The following is a 15,515-nucleotide window of genomic DNA, read 5'->3' as shown; positions in this document are numbered from 1 at the left end:
ATACTTCACCAAGGAGCCTCAGTTTAGGATTTTGTCCCTGGCGGTGCTGGACAACACAACAGGTGAGCACAACAACGGCTATACCTCACCATAGAACCTTGGTTCATGATTTTATCCCTGGCGGTGCTGGACAACACAACAAGCTAGCACAACGGCTATACCTCGCCAAAGAACATCCAAACGACATTAGATCAGGCGCAGATAACGGATTCAAATTTACATAGTAATCAGTCACATAGGCAAGGGAATAAGTGTGATAAAGTATACCCTCGTCTCATTCAGAATAAACAAAGTTCATAGTCATTCCGGTCACAGATTTCAAGTATAAATAAACCAAGTTAAACAACAAAGGAGGGAGTGGTACACTCACCAGTTCAAACAAGGAGAACTTCAAAAGTTTCCTCCCAAAGGATGCCTTTGGTCACCGGCACGTCGTAGAACAACCAAGGTAAAACAATTGAGATTCGACTCCAAAACCTAGTGAATGGAATTCGCAGGTAAGACTCAGTTATGAGTCATATGCCTATCCAAATGAACTATTAATGCAAAGCAAAGATGTGACTTCGGAGTAAAAAGGTAACGGTTGATCCCAAAGACATGAACAACCCTAAAATCTTTCGCTCAAGTCGCGAGTACATCCAACTAGTTCTCGAGTGAAAATTTGGGCAGCACGCCCTTTGTATTTACCTATTTTCCAGCCATTTATGGCTTCATTATTTTTCTCAATTCAGCCCCAATATCACACACAAATAATCTTACCACAATAGCCTTTCACTAGGATCAAAATCATCCAATTACAGCACGAGTCTAATAATACAATCGAAAATTAGTTTTGAAGACAAAAGGCTAAATGGCAAATTTGACATCTTATAGCATTTTGGTCACCACTAGAGCTACGTTTATCGGATAGGGATACACTTTATACCGTTCTGAAGCTAAGACAGAGAAATACAAGTCTTATGAAGACATTGACTGCCATTTCATTCATTTTTAAGGTCAAAGGTGCAATCTCAGAGAAAATAGAAAATTGTCTGCAAAACAGTACATTTGGCAGTCAAGGGTATTTTTGTTATTTCACATGTTACAATGCTCTGATTAAGTTGAAATTTTGTAGGCAGCTAGTTAACACCATTTCCTACAACATTCATGTTTTGACCTAAGCCTGATTTAGCCTCTAACATGGATGAATTAAGTAGGTCAGAGCAGGGCAGTTTGCTCTCTAAAACTGGAATTCAACCACACAAGCTGAAATTTTTGTAAGCAACCAAAACCAACATATTAAAGCTTCAATTTTACCCATAACAAGGCTATCATTCCATGGCCAATCATAAAGCATCATATGAGGGTAGAAAATTCACTACTAAAACTGAAAATTTCCATATCACCACCTCAACTCATGGAATATGGCATAAAACTACCGAAATCTCAACCATAAACTCCTAGTTTGCATATATTTGAAGTAGAGGAGAGTTTATTGCCATAATTACCTTGAACCTTATGCAAAGAGGCTACCAACACCTCTACCTTCCCAAATCACTCCACAAAAACCCTTAAACCTCCTTAGAGATACACTTTTATGGAGTATTTTTCAAAGGTTTTGGCTAGAACTCAAGATTGAAGCTTGAAAGTTAGGTAGAAGATGAAGCTATCTTTCTCTCTTTTTCTCCTCTTCATGGTCGGCCAGCAAGGTAAAGAAAACAAGAGAATTTTGGTCAAATTTTAGTTTTAGTAAAGGTAGGGAAGACTTGGTCAAGTCCAACATCCAATGGTTTATCGTACTTACCGCACTAGCGGGTCCCGCGTCCATAATACATTCCAAACTTGACATGAACTAGTTTATACGAGGAAAATGATTTAAATACTATACTCACTTATAAAAATATCTGAAAAATTAATATAATAAAATTAAAGTAAGAAAAATGCACGCGGAAAAATAAAATAATATAAAATAAAACAAGGAGAATTTTGCGGGTCCTCACATTGTTTAACTATAATATTTTGGTATTGAGTTTGGCTTTGGACTTGTGAGGTGATTAGTAGCCTTATTGTGACTTTTTAGCTTTAAAAGAGGAAATTCCTGCTTTATTAAGAATTTTCCAGCTTTGGTACTGTGATGATTATTTGCTAGAAATGAGCTACAGTTGGACGGTTTTATGGCCTAGATCAAGAGCTATCTTTATATTCTTACTTGTAGTGTTGGTTTGGGGCTGATTTAGAAAGAAAATGAAGCTTTGAATGGCTGGAAAAATTGGCAAACACAAAGAAAACGCTACCTGATTTTTCTCTCGTGGGATTAGTGAGTGAAAGCGGAAATAAGTGTGTGACTTGTGGTCGATTTGGGACTTAGTTATGTAGGGATGTAGGTTGACCTTACGGGTGACTTATAAGTGAAGATTTTGCTCAAAAGTGTATATTTTTCAAAAATAAAGTAGCGACCACTTTAAACACGATTTCCTAGTTTCTTCTGCCAAGTTGCAAACTTAAATGTTTTAAACGCTTGTTTATCGAAACTAGAAGAACGAGCATGAATTTTCTAGGATTTGATAAGTAAAATGAGTACCACTTAAATGCGTTCTATTTACTTGGTTTTTTAAGCGAAACTTCCATATTTTGAAATCCAAGTTGATTGCAAATTATTAAACAGTATTTTATCGCAGATTTGGATTCCAGCCAAGGAGTTTAACCTGAGCTTGGTTTTGGAAAGCAATAACTCATTGGTGAGTGTTTTCAAATGCACGTTTGAACTTATTACTTGAATGAATCACTTTGTTTGATAGGGTAAGGGTGTACTTTATCGCACTTGCCCTAATGTGACTTATTACTGTGCATTGGTTACAAATAGTTTGATATATATAGATGTGCATGACTTGAATACTGCCTGGGATCCTAACCCTATTGGTTAGTTGTGATGCCCCACTTTTCCCAAGGGCGAACCCAAGGGTATCAACGGGACGCCTGCCTAGCTCGCGCCAGGACTCGAAATTACAAAATAATAAAAACTAGATAAACCAAAAGCGTGCTATTCACAATATATCCAACTCCAAAAGAGTTCTATTTACATCCCCAGAAGTAGCTATTTAGACCACTATATTACAGTATGATAACAACCAGTAAGAAGTGGACCCTAAGGAAGGTCCTTATACAAACCACCAAAACTAAATAAACATCTTAGTTGTCTGGTTATAACAAACCAAGCCTAACTATTCTAGTGATAGTGCCAAAAGTTCCCCGCGTCGGCCCCTATTAAGGAAAACAAAGGGAAAGGGGTAAGTTATATGCTTAGTAAGTAAACAGGGGTAACAACGTAAATTTTACATTAAAATAAACCATTATGTCACAAAAATGTCAAATCAAAAATATATAAATAACAACACAAGTAAGGATACGGATTGGCTCCAAAGCCACATTATGGTCCATGTGTGACCTCCTGTCGACACTCCGTCGACCACAAATAAGGTCCGTAGAACTCCACTTGTACTCCCACCTAACACCTTATCACCCTTACTGGCCAGTCACCTCACAAACTTGCTCGAGCGAACGAAACGAAATTGAACTTGTTTCGCAAGCTCGGTTCACAAACTTGGTTCACAACTTGAACCTACAAACTTGGTGACCTCAAGACTAGGTTGGACTAGCTTCGATCAAACCCCAGCCGGCTCGAATAGTCTGCCTAGGTCTTGAGATCGGGCCCATGACTTCATCATATTTCACAAATTTTACAAAAGTCACCCCGAGCTACAAGCTCAAGGGGTTCAGTCCCAAAGCAAGTCATATACATATATCATGTACAATTATATGCACATATTAGGATTTAGGTCGAGTGCGATAAAGTACACCCTCACCTAAGTACCATTACATTCATATCAAAACACATAAGTAACTTATACAAACAAACGGCCTGAGTACTTACACAAAAAGCAAGTATAGCAAAAGAGCGGAAATCACGTCATGCGTAATAGCTAGTAGGCCCCACCGGCTCCGTCTAGCTCACCACCGTCTGAAATAGAAGATTGTACCACATTATTCCACAAATGGCTACTAGAATGCATAAATCAAGCAAAACGGCAAAATTGGCACATGCACGCGCGGAAACGGCAAACGAAAACGGAAACGGCCGGCAAATGGAAACGGGCAGATTTGGCACCTAGAACTGTTTTGATCAAATTTCAGGCTACGGTTATCGGATTGAAATGCATGAGACACTGTTATGAAGCTAAGAAGAAGGGCTACAACCTTCATGAAGACACCTCAAGCCAAATCTCAATGGAACTAGGAAAAAAATGCACAAAACAGTTCCAGCCATTTCATTTCGGGTTACCAAACAGGCCCTGTTTGAAATACCATAACTCACGACTCAGAGATCAGAATCAAGAAATTCCAAAGGTGTTAGAAACATTATTTATAAGGTTATAATTGTTGTGATTTGACCAAAAGCTGAATTAGTACGGAGCATAGGGAAAAATGGGTCCAAAGTTCCTGTCAGAACTGGCCAACTTCAACGGCAGTTTTGACACTCGATTTTGTTTTGGGTATAACTAGAGCTACGGAACTCGGATTTGAATGCACTTTATACTGTTTTGAATCTGAAACAAAGATTTACATGTATTATGAAGACCTCAATACCCAGTTCCTTCGTTATCAATGTGAACTGAGCACGGTCAGAAGCAAAATCAAGAAACGTCACCAAATTCACAGTTTTGCATAACTATTAGTGTTTTGGTCATAACTCAGGATCTACTGATCAGATTGGGCTAAACGTTTGCAGGCACAACAAGAACTTAATAAGATACAACTTTCATGTTTTGGGAAAACTCTAAATCAATACACAACACAAAGAAAAATAGAGCCAAAGTTCGGATTCTGGACTGCCCTGTTTTCCAGATTGATCGGTTTCGCGTGCCGCAACCGCACAGTCCGTTTCTGTTGTCGTACAAGCTTTCTAGCCAAACTCATACCAAATAAACATACATATACCAGCTTCTAATTGCTCCACAAAAGACCCAAAATTTCTTTCCCAATTTAATCCCAAAACTTACCAAACACTAACCATAATAAAGATTTTAATCTCACCAACTCTAGCTACTTCAAAGCTTAACCCATCAAACCCTAACCATCCAAGTTTTAACTAAACCAAACTAACTTCCCCTTAACCTAGGGTTTCATAACTAAACTGGATTTGGTTAGGATCCATCCATACAAGTGAAATTAACATATCAAGAATTCCATTTACAAGCCAATTACTCAACCAAACCAACTAAGGAAAGTATAAAGCAAGAAGCCCTAATTCTCCTAGTCTTAATCAAAATTTCAGCAACATTATCACCAAATTAAACCATGAAATTACTCCATAATCACCATGTACTCACCATATAACCCATAAAAGAGCACAACTACATCAAAAGCATCACTTTTCATGGTTTCAAGACTTAATCACCAAGAGTTAACTTTCAATAAAGATGATTTACCTTCAATCAAGTCTTGTTGGTGATCAATCCACAACAATCAAGTGCTCAAGTTGCTACCCCAAGCTCCATAACCAAGATGAGTGATTAAACTTGAAAGAACTTGGAAGGAATTTTCTCTTTTTCTTCCCTCTCAATCTCGGCTCTCTCTCTCTTTCTTTTCCTTTGGTTTGTTTTGTTTTTTCCCTTATGATTATCTTACAAATCCTATGGTGTAATATAAGTCAAAGCTTATGGAAGATATTTTCCTAACAACCAATCACCTAAAAGCTTCAATTTTGCTCTCAAGCCCTTACACCTTCAACTTTGCATTTGATCAACTCTTTCCCTTAAACATTTGAAAAGCTTTCAATTAACTCCATAGGTTATAAACTTATTCTAGTCCAAAACATGTAATCACACTTAATTGCTTCACTAATCACTTTTCTTTCTTAATCACCTATACTTAACCATAGTTTATCCTGCATCAAAACAATTAAACAACAACCTTTTTGTCAAAGGCAAAGGTAGGGTTTTAACCCCAACTTAGGACTTCTAATAGATTATAACACTAGAGGTTTTGCTCATTTAGGGTTTTTAACCTTCTTAAATCTACTTAACCTTTGTCGCGCCCCATTTTTTGATAAATAAAATGATAGTTTTTGTGATTTTATTGGTTTGGAAAAAGTGAATTTTTTGATAAAAATAAAAATGGGTCTAAATGGGACTTTTGAAAATGCGACGATTTGACCCAAGAAAAATAGTTCAAAAAGGGTTTTTTTATATGAAAAATGGAGTCGCCACTTGGTATAGAGTTAGGGTGTACCAAGTCACCCAAAAAAGTGAAATTTTTTTAAGGAAAAAAGTAAGAAACCCTTTTGAACGACTCCTAGTCCACGCAAACAAAGAAAAAGGTTCGGGAGTCACATTTGACGAAGGGGAAGGCAAGGATAAAAAATCCAAGGCACCCCTTCGACCTAGCCAAGGCTAGTTGCGTGATTTAACCCTTATTTTCCTAATTTTTTCCTACCCAAAGTATGTATTTGCAATTTGGACAAAGACTAATGAATGAGAAATGCAATCCTAAATCTAAGAAATGTCTCTTATGAGGCTTGTGGTCCCATTCACATGAATTGTGAAGGCCAATAAGAAAGACCTCATAGAGAATCGTGAATGATGCAAATGAGGACTCAAATAATAGTGTAAGTGTGCAAAGTGTAGAGAAGGGCATGTGTGCAATTTGAAAGTGTTTGTGTGCAAATGAATGAAAATATAAGTGCTCGTGTGTAAGTGAACAAAAATAGTAAATATATATAAGTAAAAAGATAGGTGCAATGTGTGAGGTGAAAAATAAAGAAGTGAATAGGTGTGTGAATATGGCATATGGATTAAAAAATTTAATGAGGAGAATAATGAGAAAAATGAAAATGTATGAACTTAGAGGAATGCATCAAGTCGGGTACGGGGATGACCTCTAGTTTTATGATTTTAATTTTCCCTTTGACTAGAAGGAAAAACTAGCGTGCTAAGGCTATTTGAAGCCACACTCGCTCGTTTCCCTTATCGAGAGGGGATTTTCACGCAAATGAACCCTAACTAGCATGAGATGCAAGTCCTAAAGTGAAGGGGAAGGGGTTTGAGGAACATACCAAATGATAAACTAAGGAAAAATGCGTGATATGTGGTGATCATGCACTTAATGAAAAAGGAAAAAAAAAATAACCTATTGGGTCTAGCATTGGACTAGCCCATCCTATGAATTCCGACTAGCGTTGGACTAGTGGAAACGATAAAAGAAGCCACAACTAGCGTTGGACTAGTGTGGTGACGTACATTCATCCATTTCATTCATCCACACTATAAAAAGCGAGTAGACATGCGAATCACTTATAAACACGTAGCATATAACACTTAGCATGCTTGACTAGATGCAAGGGCCTAATAAAGCGATTAAACACTTAACACGTAGGCATGCAACCATTACATTTGCTAACTAAAACAAAGGGGAAAGGGGAAATGGACCAAATTACTTGCTACGCCCTATCTATTACAAGCCAAGAGGTGTACACATACCCCATAATGAATAACTTAAATAAAAGTAAAAGTAAATGAAATAAATGCAAGGAATTAAGAAAGCAAAGTAGACATGCATATTCACGTAACACGTAGGGGCACGTAGGAGAGAGGTAAAAAGGATAAAAGAAAGTTATACCTTCCCCCGCTTGTGAAGCTAGTAAATGGAAAAGGTTCTAATTTGGGCTAAAACCATTAAACAGAGGATTAATGTACCAATTTAATAGTAAATCAAAACAACACAAATTCTTCGAAAACAAAACTTAAGGAACCACTGGCGGCTGTAAAATTTAACCATTAAGTTCTTCAAATAATCAAACAAGTCCATACTCATCAAATGGAATTCCAATTTGAACATTAAAGAAAATTTGAAGGACCAAATTGATTAATCTTTTCAATTTCTTGGGCCATAGTGCAACAAAAAGAACTTGAGGGGGTTAAAAGGCAATTTTTGAAAAGAGTTCCATGCATGCATACGAGACAATTCAGCTTCTGCAACAACAAGAAGATTTCGGCAGCTAAGCTATCTCATCCGCAGCTTCATCCATGAAACTTTGGCTAACCAAACGTTAAACTAACTCTAATTAAAGCATGCTTAAACATCACCTAATCAAAGTAGCTCTTAAAAGAATTTCTTGCAAACTTATGTAACAAAGAGCTCCTGCCAAAAATAAAAGCTGCTGCACTCCTGCTTGCAAACCAGCTCAAAGATTACTGCATTTTTCATCTTCGACCAGATTTAGGCAAAGAACTAACGCAACCTTTGGACACATTCTATCAAACAATACCCAAACTTTGAGTCAAGCAACACAATACACAACTTGATCTCCCTAAGTTGCTGTTACTGAAAAAAAAAAAAAAAACCTGCTGTGTTTTTTTCAATCTTGCGGCCATCTTTATTTCATGCAAATGGATATCAAACTCAACACCAATTTTTGTCACAGCCCTCCAACCAAACCCCCAAGAAAACTAATTCAGCATCATGACACACAAGTTTAACATTCAAAACAATCCAACCATAGAAGAACAATCATGCCAATGCTGAAAAATCCTATATGAAAGGTTCGGCACTTTAAAACCAGCTTTCCAAACATAAACACATCCACATACAATTATCATACAATCCTCCAATTTTGTAACAAGACACACGTAGACTCAAACACCAAGATGGTCGAACAACAACTAAGCAAAATCTGAGCAACTTTAGTACTAAGACATTTCTGCCACAAAAAGAAACTCTCGACAGACAATTAGAGCATGAGGAATTCCAGCAACCTGGTACGGCTAACAAAACTTTAACAAGGAGAGAGATTTAAAATCCAAGCTCATATTAGACCTTAAGAATGCACAGCCAAGATACTATGTAAGAGATAGACAGAGCAAGAGGAAAGAAAAATGGTTTCAGGTCCACTCCAACTCATATTCAAATCAAAATTTGCTGCTGCAATTCTGTTTCCTGACTCAAGTTTCTAATCAAATTTTGATCAAAACTTTGCTAACCGAACATACAGACTCTAACCTAAACAAACAAGTATAGGACTTTAACATCTAACAAGCAAAACATAAAAGGGAACTCATGCAAAAGCTTGCAAAGAAACTCATGCCTTTAACGAATCCCAGCCACGGCGTTTCTTTTCATTTCCATCATGCAAACCAGATTTCTGGGTTTTTTATTGTGAATGCGTAAGTTCCTCCTTGCTATAACTAAAAATATGAATCAAACATCATTCTCTAATTTCAAGCAAAACAAAAATTACAGCAACTCGACATTCATACGCACCCAGACACATTCTGCAACAATTTCATCCAACTCTAATCTACTTATGCAAAAATGAAACTCTGATGAACCCCCCACAGTAAACAAAAAATTACTGTAATGGTTTCAGCCCATTTGTGGTCACATCACTCGAACAACATCATCCATTTCCCGAAGATTCAAACATGTCATTAATCAAGGAAGATGCAGAAAAAGAAGAAACTTGCGACAGATTGAAATTAGATTCATCGAAAGTTACTGCCTTTCTAGCCAAATCATCTAATCATTGAACATCCAATTGCCATAAAGCTTTCAAATGCTCACAAATTTCTCAAAAGTATCAGGAACCATAGACAAATAAACTAACAGATGCATGTACAAGGAAAGAAACAAGAAGCAGCCGTGATGCACTCAAACTTTCACAAGATTATGCTGAAATGATAAGAAACAGAACGGGTTTACCTCACACGTTGCTTCTGAAAAATGAAAACCCAAGAATTGCTTGATGCAGGAACTCTTTCGTTGATGAAGTCGCCCCTCCTTTCTTAGTTTCCTCTTGCTTGGTTTCTTCTCCTCAGATCATAGCCTTCCAGATTCTCCTCCAGATGTCAACCAGCTTTGCTTTCATCGGTTGTTCTTTCCTCCTCTCGAGCTCTCTCTCTTTCTCTCCTGCTTTCTGTTAGCTGTCCACTCAAAACCTCTCTCCGTAGCTTTCTTCTTTTCCTACGCCATCAACCAGAATCTCTCTCTCGCTCCTCCCTTAATCTCTCCCTCTAGCCCCACTCTTTCTCTCGGTTGCTGTTTTTCTTTTCTCCTTTTTCTTCCCCAAATTTTCAGCCGTTCCTTTCTTCTCTAAAAACCTCCCCTTTGCGGCTGGCCTTCTCCTTTGCTTTTATATCCCCATTCAACCTTAAGAACCTCTGTCCTTTTCTGTATTTGCAGCTTCAGGAGCCGTCCCAGGTTTCTTTGCAAACGGCGCAAGTCCGCAGCTTTCATGCTGCGGCAACAATTTTTCCTTTTTTTTTTTTTAAATTTTAATTAAAACAGAAATTAATAACAATAAAAATGAAATAAATGATAATAACAAAAATTTATAATAACAGAAATTGATATTAAACAGCAAATTACAACTTCATTTTTTATCCATTTTCTTTTTTTCTTTTCTTTTTTTTCCTTTACTTAAATAAAAATAAAAATAATAATAAAATGCAATCAAAACACAAATGCTTGTAACCTGAAATAATAATATATTTTTTTCTTTTCTTTGAAAAACAATTAAAATGTATCAAAAAGTGAATAATGCCTATTACACTAAAAAATTTTTCTTCAAACTACAAACTTTTCACTTTTTTTCCAAAAATAAGCCAGTATGCATTAAACCATTTTTCCCTTTTCTTATTTTTTCACTTTTTTTTTTTTTTAAAAAAAATAACTTAATAAAATAAAATGCCAAAAAGCTGAATTTAAAAGAAATAAACATATTTTTGTGAACAAATTTTCCTTTTTTCTCTTTCTTCTTTTTTTCATTTTTCCAATCCAACTAAAGCCTATTTTTTCAATTTTTCTTCTTTTTCCTCTTTTTCTTTAATTTTCTCTTTTCTCCTCTTTAAAATTTTTCATTTTCAGTTTTCCTTCGAGAAAACATTGAATAAAAACAAAATGACTAAAACATATTTTTGATGTTTTCTTTTCTTTCTCTTTTTTTTTTTCTAAAAAACTCTATGCTAATCTTAAACTAAAGCTAAAACTAAAAACTAAAACTAAAAGTAAATAAGAATAAATAGCAAATGAAATAGGTCAACTTAAAGGGCGAAAATGAATAAAATTAAAATATCATAACAACTAATAGTGCAAAACACACAATAACGAACTAAAATGCAAGCAATCTAAAAATGAAAATCATGAAATAGATGCTACATAAAATTATTCAAAATTTGGTGTCTACAGTTTGCCCCTCTTTGTCTGAGTTTTGAAAAAACTTGAGACAAAGAAGTAGACACCAAATACTTACCTGTGTTATTGGGCTGCAAAAGATTCCAACAAACAGGAATTATAACACGGGACTGACCCGAACATGAAAAATAAAACGGGACTGACCCGAACCAGAATTGAAAACGGGACTGACCCGAACAGGAATTTAAACGGGACTGACTCGAACAGAATTTAAAACGGGACTGACCCGAACAGGAATTTAAACGGGACTGACCCGAACAGAATTGAAACGGGACTGACCCGAACAGGATTTAAATGGGACTGACCCGAACAGAAACTGAGAAACGGGACTGACCCGAATAGGAATTTAAACGGGACTGACCCGAACAGGATTTAAACGGGACTGACCCGAACAGGATTTAAAACGGGACTGACCCGAACAGAATTTAAAACGGGACTGACCCGAACAAGAACTGAAAACGGGACTGACCCGAACAGGATTTAAAACGGGACTGACCCGAACAGAATTTAAAACGGGACTGACCCGAACAGGATTTAAACGGGACTGACCCGAACAGAATTTAAACGGGACTGACCCGAACAAGATTTAAACGAGACTGACCCGAACAGAATTTAAACGGGACTGACCCGAACAGGAATTTAAACGGGACTGACCCGAACAGAATTTAAACGGGACTGACCCGAACAGAATTTAAAACGGGACTGACCCGAACAGAATTTTAAACGGGACTGACCCGAACAGAATTTAAACGGGACTGACCCGAACAAGAACTGAAAACGGGACTGACCCGAACAGGATTTAAAACGGGACTGACCCGAACAGGATTTAAAACGGGACTGACCCGAACAGAATTTAAAACGGGACTGACCCGAACAGGATTTAAACGGGACTGACCCGAACAGAATTTAAAACGGGACTGACCCGAACAGGAATTTAAAAGGGACTTCATTGGGGATGTTTAAACAATAAATTGAGTTTTTTTTACCTGACAGTAGTTCACACTTTTGCAGCAAAAGGGAGTTTTGATTTCTGTGACTGAAACGATAACTGATGTCGTTCTTTATGCTCAAACTTCGTTAACAACTTTATCACTTCACCGTTGCTTACTGGGGAGCCAGTTCTGACGTTGATTTAAGTGCGAGAAATAGAATGTTTGCAACGTTCCTGCAAGAAAAGAAAAAGTGGTAATGGACTCGCCGCCATCATTTGATCCGATTAGCCTTGAGAATCGTGTAAACATGAGTCTTGTGATGCTTTTGCCTCTAGTTTTGCGGCATACACCTTAGTCGAGCTTGCAACTTTGAAACCTTTCAGATTCTGAGACTGATAAGCACGTGTTTACTACTTCACCCAAATCCGTGTAGCAGTCGTGTTACTTTTTAACCACTGCGATAGATGACCGAATTTCCCATCTTTGAACAAACCTTAGGGTTTATCATTCGTCCGAATTCAATGGTGAAAGAATGATGCATGAAAATGTCATATAAAACAATGATATATGCAGAATGAATTTCCTATGTCAGGCAAAAAATGAGAATGCAAAAGAATACAAACAATCACAAACAGTCGAACACAAATAATTGAGAGGAACCAAGAGATTTATAAGAGTACATTTTGTAAAAGAATGTTTGTACAAGTTTGGCCAAACAATATTATATTCGAAACTTGGGGTATATCTGTTTCGGAATTCGATACTGGCAGAAATATCACAAACATGAGGAAAAGTCTAAATGAACCAGATCACCAGCTGTCCCTTCTCGTGCTCATCCGTTGCGAAAAACCGACCTTGGCGCCCTTTCGGATTTTCACCTAAAGAACAACGAAATCTCTTGACCACAGTTGACTCAGAAATATGCATTAAAGATTCTAGCATCAGTAAAATGCACTTCCCTTGAGAAATTGGGCGAAGGCATTACGGACATCACCTGCCAGTTGATTAACAAATTTTCTAGTAGAAATGCAGCAAGTGACGAAAGCCAGGACTTTGGGCTTTTGTAATGAGGTCAGGTGGGGTGTTTTCAAGAAAAGTTCAGGCTTAAAAGCAGATTTTGATAAGAGGTGTGAAATGAACTGAGATTGCACCATTTGAAATGAAACCGAGGAAAATTTGCCCCAGTTTAATTGGATTTTCTCTTTTGCATTCTTTCATTGCATTTTTCCTCACTTTTACATTTTTCTTTAAAACTAAATTTTGCCCCAGTGTGGGGTTTTCTCTTTCTTTTCTTCTTCTTTTCCGTCTTTTTTCGTTTTCGAAATAAATTTGCCCCAGTGTGGGGTTTGCAATTCTCAAGGGTGATCAAACGAAATTTGTCAATTCTGATGGCTCAAAGAGGACAAGTAGAGATAAAATGTTTTTAGTGTAAAAGAAGATGGCCTGACTTGCATTTCGCCATTTGCATGAATTTCTTAAAGAAAATTTGCTTGATCAAATGAAAAACTTTTTGCACATATCTGAGTTGATGGGTTGAGGGAAAACCCGTCCATCCATTTCCGCCAAAATAAGAGCTCCGCCAGGTAATACCTTTTGGACAATGAATGGCCCTTGCCAATTTGGAGCAAATTTGCCTTTAGCTTCATCTTGCATTGACAAAATTCGCTTTAGTACTTTATCACCTTCTTCAAATGCCCGCCGATGGACTTTTTTGTTGTAAGCCCGGGCCACACGCTTCTGATAGCACTGACCATGACAGATAGCATTGAATCGTTTTTCATCTATCAAAGTCAATTGCTCATGGCGCTGCTTGATCCAATCGGCCTCCTCCAATTTAGCTTCCACAAGGATTCGTAGCGACGGAATTTCAACCTCAGCTGGTAATACAGCTTCCATTCCATACATGAGTGAATACGGCGTTGCCCCAGTTGAGGTTCGGATAGACGTCCGATACGCCATTAATGCATAGGGCAACTTTTCATGCCAATCGCGGTGCCTTTCTGTCATTTTGCGGATAATTTTCTTCAGATTCTTATTTGCGGCTTCTACAGCTCCATTCATCTGAGGCCTATAAATGGCAGAATTGCGGTGTTTGATTTTGAACTGCTCACATAATCCATCTACCATGTCATTGTTCAGATTCCTGGCATTGTCCGTGATAAGTGTTTCGGGTACCCCAAAACGACAAATGATGTGATCTCTCAAGAAATTGGCTACTACCTTCTTCGTTACATGTTTGAATGATTCTGCCTCAACCCATTTGGTAAAGTACTCGATCGCCACCAATATAAATCGATGTCCATTTGAAGCGGGCGGGTCAATCGTGCCAATTACGTCCATACCCCACATTGAACAGGGCCACGGGGCGGTCATATTATGCAATTCAGTAGGCGGAGCGCGTATAATATCACCGTGCATTTGGCATTTTATACATCTCCGAACAAAGTCTATACAATCATGCTCCATGGTAAGCCAGAAGTATCCGGTTCTCATGATTTTCTTCGCCAGCAAATGGCCATTCATGTGAGGTCCACAAATGCCACTATGCACTTCTTTCATCATATATCGAGCTTCATCCTCATCAATGCACCTTAAAAGGTTCAGATCCGAGGTTCTTTTGTACAACACTTCTCCACTTAAGAAAAACTTGGAAACCATTCTACGCAAAAAACTCTTATCCTTTGAACTAGCATGCTGAGGGTAAGACCCCGTTTTGAGAAATTCCTTAATATCCTTATACCAAGGCATATTATCAGAGGACTCGTCTGCAACCCAACAGTGGGCAGATTTGTCTTGAAGTTGAATCTGGATTGGTTCGATTTTCAATTCATCTGGATACTGGATCATAGAGGCTAGAGTGGCCAAAGCGTCGGCAAATGCATTTCGGGCTCTCGGGAGATGTCTGAACTCTAAATTTTGAAATTGCTTGGCCAAAGTGAGCAAACTACAATGGTAAGGAAGAATTTTCGAATCCTTGGTTATCCACTGCTTCAAAGTCTGGTGTACGAGCAAATCTGAATCACTGAAAGCTATCAACTCTTTGATTTCCATTTCTAAAGTCATTTTGAGACCAAAAATGCAAGCTTCATATTCGGCCATATTGTTTGTGCAAGCAAATTGCAATTTAGCAGCGGCAGGGTAGTGCTTCCCTTCGGGTGACACCAAAACAGCTCCAATTCCAGCTCCGAGAGAATTCGAAGCTCCATCGAAGAAAAGCCTCCATTCAGGACTTTGTTCACTTATATCGTCTACAGCGCCTACAAATAGGACCCTCTCGTCAGGGAAATAAGTACGGAGTGGTTGATAATCATCATCTCTTGGATTTTCCGCCAAATGATCAGCTATAGCTTGCCCCTTGAC

This window comes from Coffea arabica, chromosome 6c (assembly GCF_036785885.1).
Source record: "Coffea arabica cultivar ET-39 chromosome 6c, Coffea Arabica ET-39 HiFi, whole genome shotgun sequence".
NCBI classification, from domain to species: Eukaryota; Viridiplantae; Streptophyta; class Magnoliopsida; order Gentianales; family Rubiaceae; genus Coffea; species Coffea arabica.
This window is presented reverse-complemented; position numbering follows the sequence as displayed.